This window comes from Berghia stephanieae, chromosome 1 (assembly GCF_034508935.2).
Source record: "Berghia stephanieae isolate SIO BIC M18660-M18661 chromosome 1, UCSD_Bste_1.3, whole genome shotgun sequence".
NCBI lineage: Eukaryota > Metazoa > Mollusca > Gastropoda > Nudibranchia > Aeolidiidae > Berghia > Berghia stephanieae.
The window spans coordinates 56,653,086-56,663,085 of record NC_088360.1 but is presented as its reverse complement, the minus strand read 5'-3'; the positions used below and the strand labels follow the sequence as shown (position 1 = coordinate 56,663,085).

General features: G+C 36.2%; 1 protein-coding gene across 13 annotated transcripts in view; it reads left to right on the top strand.

Moving 5' to 3' along the window:
• Window positions 1-10,000, top strand: part of LOC144978001 (polypyrimidine tract-binding protein 1-like) — a 351,175-nt gene that overhangs the window by 25,927 nt on the left and 315,248 nt on the right. For 7 of the 13 annotated variants that reach the window (XM_078923493.1, XM_078923544.1, XM_078923561.1 and 4 more), the window contains exon 2: window positions 9,256-9,342. The exons of 5 other annotated variants lie outside the window; for them this stretch is intronic. The gene's annotated coding sequence lies outside the window, so the exon portion shown is untranslated. Of the gene's footprint in view, window positions 1-9,011; window positions 9,343-10,000 lie in introns of those variants that run through there. One more of the 13 variants, XM_078923652.1, reaches the window with a different exon arrangement.

Here is a 10,000-nt window from a genome sequence, read left to right as displayed (position 1 = left end):
CCAATCGTAGCAACGCACAGTACTATTAGTAGTATTAATCGTACACTGAACTGGTTTTTTGGTTTGATGTATTATATTAATCCTCTAAATGCGGGCTGAATCGTTTTCAGTTCAGAACTTCTCTCATCAGAACTTCTCCCTTAACCCGTTAACTGCCGAACTCTGGACAAATTCGTATTTAAAAATTTGGCCAGAACACTTCGTCTTTCAAATATCGATCTGTTTAAATGGCCCTCATTTTGGCAAAATCTCCGTTGACTGGTTAATATCCCCGTTTATATCTTGAAACCTTATCGACTCCCACTTCGGCTTAAGCGAAGTTGAAGTCGTACTGCAGTTACAGAAAACGAAAAAATATTGTTAGGTTAGAGCGAAATAGTTACTGAAAATGATAAAATATTGTTAGGTTAGAGCGAAATAGTTACTGAAAATGATAAAATATTGTTAGGTTAGAGCGAAATAGTTACTGAAAATGATAAAATATTGTTAGGTTAGAGCGAAATAGTTACTGAAAATGATAAAATATTGTTAGGTTAGAGCGAAATAGTTACTGAAAATGATAAAATATTGTTAGGTTAGAGCGAAATAGTTACTGAAAATGATAAAATATTGTTAGGTTAGAGCGAAATAGTTACTGAAAATGAAAAAATATTGTTAGGTTAGAGCGAAATAGTTACTGAAAATGATAAAATATTGTTAGGTTAGAGCGAAATAGTTACTGAAAATGATAAAACATTGTTAGGTTAGAGCGAAATAGTTACTGAAAATGATAAAACATTGTTAGGTTAGAGCGAAATAGTTACTGAAAATGATAAAACATTGTTAGGTTAGAGCGAACTTGAACCCAGCTTGTAAAAGGTCAATGTAATGTGGTCTGCGGCCTCCTTTGAACTATTCCAGGTAAATCAATGACGTGTGATTTAAGACTTCCAAACGATCCGACAAACTGGTTAACCCTGATTGGTGCATTATGAAAATCGCAATTTATTATTAACTCTAACTAGACTCTGGGGTACCTTCATTTCTCCCTCTTTTTTCCATCCCGTATTCAATACTCTCTCTCTCTCTCACACACACACACACAAACACACACACACACACTCATACACACACACACACTCATACACACACACACTCGCTAATTTTGTTTCTTATTAAGTTGATTTCTATCATTTGGTTTTATACTCTCTCTCTCTTTCTCTCTCTCTCTCTCTCTCTCTCTCTCTCTCTCTCTCTCTCTTCTCTCTCTCTCCTCTCTCTCTCTCTCTCTCTCTCTTTCTCTCCCTCTCTTTCTCTCTCTCTCTCTCTCTCTCTCTCTCTCTCTCTCTCTCTCTGTCGCTGGCTCTCGTTTCTCATTTTCCATTAAATGCCCAACCGCACCATTAATCAAATATACTTGTATCTATATATGTTTTGATGGCATAAAATAATATCGCGCTTTTCGATCGATATAAACCCAAAATGACGTCACCATTTCATTCTAATTTCATTAACATCTCTGTCTTCATTTTTATTAATTCATCCACTCAGAATCCTTCTCATTATATCTCTATATCCTTTTTACTTTGTCAAATGCCTTTGGGCACAATATGCTAAGCTCCTTGTTAGCTTTTCCATACACTCAGTAGATTCCACCAGAACTTCGATGCTTTTCCCCCACCAAGCAGTAAAACCGGTTCCTCGTTGCCCAGTGGCCACATACTTCAGCTAGCTAAATAAATCACTTCACTTAACTGTTATTCTACTAAGTGATTTTTCTTCTCCTCTTCCCCCCCGCAAACACACGTTCTCCTCCTCATCATATATAGATCTCCTCCTCCCCCCCCCCCTTACTACCCTTAATTAATTGTCGTCTTTCCTCACTCCTTTTCCCCCTTCTGGTTTTGGTATAATTCTTCTAGTTCCCTTCCATTTCTAATCCAATATTCAAACAAGACAAATTCGAGAAATCGAGAAAAGAAAAGGAAGAGAAAAAATTGGAGGAGAAGGAGGAGGAGGAGGAGGAGGAGGAGGAGGAGGAGAAGTGTTAAACCATATATTTTAGTCAAATGAATTAAATCTTAGCGTTTGAAACAAATAATTAATTAATTAATGGTGTATATCTCGGAGCCATTCATTGAGTGTGAAGACTCCAAGACAGTTATATGTTTGTAATGATATACCGATTTAACAAGGAAACATATTTTCGGTGGGGATTTTAAAAACGAAATAGCTATAAACATTTAATAGCGCGTTTCCGCGTATTCAACATGATTAATGTTTTTCATAATAATATGCATGTCACATGAAATCATCTTCTCATATTATGCAGTACAAGTCGCCTTTTTATCTGAGTCGAGTGGGGCTATATTATGTGTCAAGTGCGTGTCCCAATCACAAACAAGGAATCCACTGTTTTGTCACCCATCTCGTCACTGACATGTCCAACATCGCTTGCTTTTGATACAAGACGAGATACCGTAGCGCTGAGGCACCACCTTATAGATGGAACGAAATGATTATTTCTCACTCAATTATATCGCACAGACTATTAACGTTCAAGGTTACACATTTATATATGTATATATATATATATTTTTTATTTTTTTTTGTTTGTTTGTTTTTTGGTGTGTGTTGGTATGTTATATCCTGTTGACGGATGTTGTGAGTATTTTACTTAAACGTACAGCATCAATTGTTCGATATTGTCAAACTGGCTGATAATCTTCCTGTCATGTCTGGATATTTTAAAATGCGCTCACATTATTTGAAGAGGCGGATAAGCTGATTTCAAATATTCTTTCTTTTCTCTGTCTAAGAGTAATTAACAAAGAAGGAAAGTGTGGAAAACGAGAGGGACGAAGAGGAGATTGTAAGGAAAAGGCAAGGAGGTGTGTTAATGTATGCGTGTGTGTGTATGTATGTGAGTGTGTGACTGAGTGTGTGTGTGTGTGTGTGTGTGTGTGAGAGAGAGAGAGAGAGAGAGTGCCAAAGTCGAAGTAATGATAATTAATTGCCAAATGGTCCAGCTTATTGGTGTTTGGATTGGCGATCATGGAAATGAATTTGTTTACTCTCTCTCTCTCTCTCTCTCTCTCTCTCTCTCTCTCTCTCTCTCTCTCTCTCTCTCTCTTTTTTCTAAATTTCTCGATTCAAACGTGCTGTGCTGTCAACTTCATTAAAATAATCTTTTTGATTAAGTTGGGAATAAAAAATACAACTTTATTGATTACCATCAAAACTCATAATATTATTATACTTTTCTACCGAGACCTATCTCACCCCTGCCCCCCCCCCCCCCCCCCCCCCCCCCCCCCCCACACACACACTCACACCAAAAATTAATAGTATGGAATGCCTTTGGGCTGTATTCAGTCTTAAAACGACGAAAACGCAAATTAAAACCTTTACTCGAAAACTCCCAGTCCATAATAATGTAAATGTATCTATGCATTGACACAAATACAAAATCCAACGATTCGGAGTAGTCTCTTAAATTTATGTCTTTTTGATAAGTTGCAGACGGACGAGGTGGGGGGGGGGGGGGGGGGGGGCGGAATAGCAGGATGAAATAATCAACAATTCATTATTAAATGGTGATTTGTCATTGTAAGCCAATACTTACACTGCGCATTCTGAAAAAAAATTTTAAAGCAAATAAAAAAACAAAACAAACAAAATATAAACAAAAAACAAAAAACAAACAAATCGTTTTTAAAAATTTGGCCAGAAAAATCGTCCTTAAAATATGATCGATTAAAATATCCCTTATTCTGTCAAAAAATCTCAAATCATGGGTTCAAGGCGTAAAATCCAAGGTTTGAAAGAATCTGACAAGATGAGGGTAACTTTGATTGATCTATAATATTTGAAGGCATACTTTTCTGGCCAAACTTTTAAAAACTTGTTTTGGTTGGATTGTTTTTTTTTTCTTTAGAGTACGGCAATAGAACCAAGACTTGAGTGAATTAAAAAGCTAATGAGGGAATCACTGAGGACACTCAGATAGTAATCAGGCTGATGCCCAAACAGATACATCACACATACAAACACACACAAACACATCCACACACACGCACACACACACACAAACACACAGAGACGCGTTCGCGCGCGAGATTTCCCGGTACAAAATAATGTTAATAGGCGTATATCTCTCCACTCTCCACTATCCTGGATCGATCGATAAAAGCGGTGATGAAGGTGTTTTAATGATGATGAAGAATGAATCTATTTATCTCTGCTTTGATTAAGTCGTGACTTGATCTCTTTGACTCCATCTCCTTCCGTCTGTTTCTCCCTTCCCCACCATCCCACTCCAACCAGTGCATTAGTCGTATTCATCATTTTCCCCTTTTATCTTACATTATCTTTCCATATTTACATCATCTAGTTCACAAATCTGTCGGACATCTATCAGCATCTTTATGCCGTTCAAACCATATATCAATCAATCAATCAATCAATCAATCAATCAATTTATCAATCAATAAATTAACCAATCAATTATTTTATCTATCTATCTATCTATCTATCTATCTATCTATCTATCTATCTATCTATCTATCTATCTATCTATCTCTATCTATCTATCTATCTATCTATCTATCTATCTATCTATCTATCTATCTGTCTATCTTTTTATTAGAGTGTTTGTATTTCTTTCTGTCAGTCTATATCTCTATCAATTTATTCATTCAAAATAAAATGTATTTTCCATTTATTTTCTACCCACTTAGTCTTTGTTATCTATCAGTCCTTTTTCCAGAAGCACAATGATTATATGTGAATATATCATAAGATTATAAAGGAACACATTAATTATATGTTTGGATATTATATATAGAAAGCACACAATATAGCCCTGCAAAAGAAGTTTCTTTTAAAATTTCTTTTAAACTAGTCTGCTTACTTTAAGACCTCATTTTACTCCCTACAAATTTTCTTTAAACGTGTTTTAGTTTTAAAAATCGACTACACTTATAATCCTACTACACCCCCCCCCCCTACTTTCCTCCAGTTTGTGTAATCTTACTCTTATTTGATAAATCATTTTAAACATTTTTACCTTAAAACCCACATGATACATCACAACTGCTTATAAACATCTGAAAGTTTTATCTCAGTTTAGATGGCTCTATCATACCATGTTAATATGATGCCAGTATGCATGATTATTTAAAAAGTAAACGTGTTATCATGAAGTAATTCAATTTTGGCATAACTTTCATAGGTAACATTTTGAGTTAGAGGCGATGGGTTGATGAAAACGTTTGTTTTCATTTAAATTTAATTTGAAAAAAATATATACTATTAGGGTTAAACAGGTGTGCTTATGGATTTTATCGATGTGTGTTATTGTGTATATGTGCTTGTGTTGTTGTTGTTATTGATGTGTGTGTGCGTGCAGAGATGTGTTTATGTAAGTGCTCGCGCGTCAAAGTGAGTATGTTTGTTTCTAAGTGGCACAGGTTATGGAAAGGAAGCATCTACACTCTTTTCCTAACACTTCATGTTTACCACCCGAAACCTTTCAAAAACCAAACAAAAATAGTCAATCCTATAAAGGTGTGTATGATGCAGTTCCAGGCAAAAGACTTGTAAAATGTATGATGCAGTTCCAGATTCGTTAAATGATAAATGCAAGAAAATTAAAATAGTGAAAGAATCGCATTTCGTCGACTGGGATTCGAACATCAGACCTTCTGATTACGCAATTAGGTCGTCTGAAATTTGAGCACCAACTGAAGAAAACTGATTTTATTTTGCCTCTTTCTTGCTTATTTGTGTGTCTGCTTTGTCCTTCTCATATGATATAAATCAGTTGTTTTTGTTCTTTTCACATCGCTGTTCACGTTGATCACGACATAGATTTAGAATAATTTTAAAACATTGAATACTTCAAGAGTTTTAATTCTACACTCACCTTTTTTTCTCTCATCCTTTGATCTTTCATTTTTTCCTTACATCTAAACTCCATCTTTGATTCAAGCTGTTTTTAAAAATTCTTCTTTCATGTATTTACCGAACTGTCCATCTATTCTTAATTCAACTCACGTACATTTAACCATCAGAGGCCTTGAGATAGCAGCAAATCCATGAACTCCTTTTACGAATCGGGCAAGTCAAGTGTGTTTCGATCCATAAGTCATTTATTTCTTTAACTCCTTTTGCTATTATTTCTTCTTCGAAATAGTCTTTGGATGATTTACTACCAATAGTGTATCCTTAAGCACTTAACAGCGAGACTGGACCTAATGTCATTCAATAGCATTACTTTCCCAATATATTAACCTGGTCAATATCTGCAGAGAAAACGTTGTCATGTAAAGAGAAGTAACAGTCCGAGTTAAGTGGCTTTTACAATATTCATGTGCGGCCATAATGTTGTAGTCTTGTGACATGGCACTCGCCTTTGGATCGGAAGATTATCCTGAATTCGAGTCTCGCTCTGAGCGGCGCATAGTTGAGTCCTTGAAACGGCTCTTCGCTCACATTCTCTCATTGTACTCAGGTGTAAAATGAATTGCCTTTGTCGGAAGAAATATATAATATCGCCGGACAGACGTCGTATATCGTGTTACATGTTAATTGTTGCTCTTGTCTAGGGACCACATGTAAAGCCATTTGAACACGTTGGTGGATTTTTCCCTATATAAACAATGGGTTTTTAGAAAAAGAATTAAATCAAATATCGCATATAAAGCGTTAAAACACATTGACTCCTGCCTAGGGGCGTTAAAAGATTCTTTGCGGAATGTCAAGGTGAGAAAGAAATACACCGTTCGCAAATATGAGAAAAGAACCAGTCCATAGTTCACAACGCAGGATACATGTGTTACAAATGTACCTCAAGCTTTTTTTTTTACAACGTTCCATCCTTTCTATTGCAAAACGCGCGTGTGTTCGTTAATGGCGTATGATTCGTTTAATCTATATGTACAGAAAGAAAAAGAATCAATTAAAAGTAACTACAGCCCTAGCTATTACAATTAATTTTCATAATTGCCTAGGATCGAGCACGCATTCACACCTGAGACATCAGGGGCAAAAATGTCGTTTCGTCTTGTCACACCGCCTTGTCAACTCCATGCGAATACAGGACAGTCAACTCACCTATAAAGAAGTTTACCCAGTATCAGGTTAAAATAAAAATGAATAAAACAGCTTCAAAAAGGAACAGAAAACTGAACACGGAACGCTTCGGGCTCAAAACCCCTCTTCAGCCAACAACAACAACAACAACAACAACAACAACAACAATAAACAATTTAAACAAATACATAACTTAAAAAACAAATTTTTAAGTAATGTATTTATGTTATAATTGTCTTTTGTTGTTGTTGTTGTTTGGTAATTTGTTCTGTTTTTGAAGCTGTTCTATTCATTTTTGTTTTTGCTTTTTACAGTTCACAGCTTAGTATCAGTTTGACTAGGATTAGTTACCTTTCAATGACAGTGACGAATCGCTTCAAGACAGTTTTAAGTTTTATGTCGGGGTGACTGTTGAAATGGACAGACTTGGGAGATTAAAGATTTGTCACATTCAGGAACTATTAAATTCAGCCTTCTTGTGGGGCTGTGTTATGACACTCGCATTCCGACTGGTAGATCCAGGGTTCCAGTCCTGCTTTGAGCGGCACCTAGTTGAGTCCATGTAAAAGGCTCTTTATTCGCATTCTCTCAACGTACTGAAGTGTAAAATGAGTACCTAGTCGTTTACAGCGTAGTCTCTGTCTGAAAAGGGTAATATCGCCCAGGCGTCTTGTTTCGTCCTGCAATTGAAGTATTGCTGTTGGCTAAGAACCTCCTGTAAAGCAATTCAAGCAAGTATAGTGGATATTGCGCTATATACTCTTAAATGCTCTATTTTTGTTTGTTTGTGTATATTAATAAATCATACAATCTTATCCATGTTTTCATATTTTAAAAAAAATATCAATTCCATTTTTATCATCTAAGTCAATACGACACAAAAAAATAAAAACCCGACTTAAGCAGAAAGTCACATAATGATATTCCATTTCAGTTCTCACTTCCATCCCTCCATTCATCCGTTCAGTCATCCTCAATTTAATATTTTCATTTTGTGATATCTTTAATAGTCCAACTACCATTTTATATACCGCCATGGTCATCTCTCGATTTATCAATCATCATCTGTTCTTTATGCAGTTTATTTATCCAATCGGCGGTCGGTCATCCATCCGTGTAACCATGCATCATTCCGCTTTTCTCTACTTACATAATAAAATAATTCACCGCGCACTTTCGCCTCGAAGCCTTAATATACCCATCCCTTTATCGATATTCGGCCCACCCATCCACCCATCCATCCATCCATCCATCTTTCCATCCACCCATCCATCCATCCATCCATCTTTCCATCCACCCATCCATCCATCCATCTTTCCATCCATCCATCCATCCATCCATCTTTCCATCTATCCATCCAATCCTTTTAAAATCAATCCAGTATTCTCTTAATCCCGAAATCCACTTATCCATGCCATAAGATCTGTAATCCACCCACCTCTTTATCCATCAATTTACCCATCCCTATATCCATTAATCCATTTATCCTCAAATACATCTTTCGGTTAACTTTGTCCGTCCGATCAAACCATTTTTATCGCTCTTTCCATCCATTTCTTCTTTCTTTCTTTCACTCTTTCCTTCCTTCCTTCCTTCCTTCCTTCTTGTCGCCTAATTTATTTCCTCAAACTGTGACAGCATCCATCCGCTACATCCGCCACATCCGTCGCCTTCACAACCAAAACTACGACTACTACCTCTTTCAACGACGTCTCTCCCACCCCCAGTCACCCCCCTCTCCCCTTCCACCCAGTCCCCAAATCACAACGACGACCACCACAGTCACCGCCTCTGCCATCGCTACTGTCACTGCCAGCATCAGCACCACCATTATTATTATCATCATCATCACCGCAACCACCACCACCGCGAACCACCGTCATCGCCGCCACTCACTGCATCACAATAACAAAAGCAGCTGATGTAAGGTCTCGATCGAGCGTGGCGATAGAGTGTGAGCTCTTCAGCTGGATTAACTAGTACTCACGATTTGAACTCTAACCAATCATCATAACCATAACAAAAATAATAGCTATCACTCCGGATAACAGATTGACTCTATTCTTTTTAAATCAGTACTGAATACAGTTATTACTAATTTCTGAAAACGGATATAAATACAAACTATTTATTGTCACTATTAGTGGATGATAATTTGTGTAACTTTCTTTCGCTCAACAGGTCAAGTGGTTTTAGTGTGATTTATGTAAAAAGTGGTACCGAATTCCAATTGGATATTAAAGTTTTGGTTCTGATTTAACGAGAAAGGTTGGTGGACAATTATAACATTGCAAACATGTTATCCTGACTTCCATTAAGTTTTTAACAAATATATATTTGTTTGTTTGCTTTGTTTTTATGTTTTTTGTTGTTGTTTATTTTTTTTTGTTTTTTGTTTTTCTTTCTTTCTTTCTTTTTTTAAATATTCAATTCGTTTGAGTCAACGGTAACATATGGTTAGACATCCGAACGCAATTATGGGCCCAGTTTAACCTTGTCGTAATCGACACTATTTTGCGCCATTATTTGAGATTTCCATTACCACAATGAGCCCATAATGAATAGGGTTATCAGACCTGCATACAAGTGTACGTCGGCCTGTTTGTAACTGTAAACAATCATGTCGGTAGTGATGGTTTCGACAATGCTTGAAATTGTTAGCGTTTAATTAAGTAGTCTCAAAGATTAATAAAAGCTCGTGTAAATAATATCTATCAATCCATTGAGATGGCAAGTGAATATTTTAACATGTAAACATTTAATCAGTTTATGACATTTTAAAAATCAAATTGACTTAAACATATAGAAATAGGCCTGGTCTACATCTGCTGTTGTATTTTCTGGAAGGAAAATTTTATTTGTTTTTATTGGTGTGTGTGAATATGTGTACGCATTTATATGTGTGAAATGCACGCTTTTATATGTG